Source organism: Penaeus monodon, chromosome 20 (assembly GCF_015228065.2).
Source record: "Penaeus monodon isolate SGIC_2016 chromosome 20, NSTDA_Pmon_1, whole genome shotgun sequence".
Lineage (NCBI taxonomy): Eukaryota > Metazoa > Arthropoda > Malacostraca > Decapoda > Penaeidae > Penaeus > Penaeus monodon.
In genome coordinates this window covers 35,764,564-35,765,129 of record NC_051405.1, presented here as the reverse complement: position 1 = coordinate 35,765,129, position 566 = coordinate 35,764,564, and positions in this window count along the sequence as shown.

Sequence of the window (566 nt, the reverse complement as noted above, 5' to 3'; positions counted from 1 at the left end):
AATGTGTTGTTGTTTTGGTAGCGGCGCTCCTATGGTTGTCACACCATCATTGTTACCACTGTCATCATCGTTATTATTCAGACTAACAAGATATTTACTACAGAGCGTCATTGTTTGCGAAAAAGCAGAATCCCTGCAAGCACGCTATATATCGCAAGATAAAGTCACTACTCCCGACAAAAAGTACAGTACATTTATATGTGAAGCTAATAACCGAAGCTTCTTAAATATACAGCTAACAAGTGTCGTTTTGATTCATCAGACGTGTTATCAATATAATCTTTGAACTGATCCTTGGCAATATCGTAATACGCGACAAATACAGATTAGTATTTATAGATAAAAATGATTGATGGTCCCTAACTTGAGTCTGGTTTTAGGAGCACCCAAGTCTAGCGGAAACCGAGCTCGATCTGTGGAAAGCGACCCACCAGTAGGTTACAGAGGTTCTCACGAGGGGAGCCGATGTTTTCGTAAATTTATAGATTTTAATCCTTAAAAATAACATTTAAATATCGGCGTATTTGATGAGATGTCAGGCTAAGGAAGGCTAAGGAAGGTCGGGA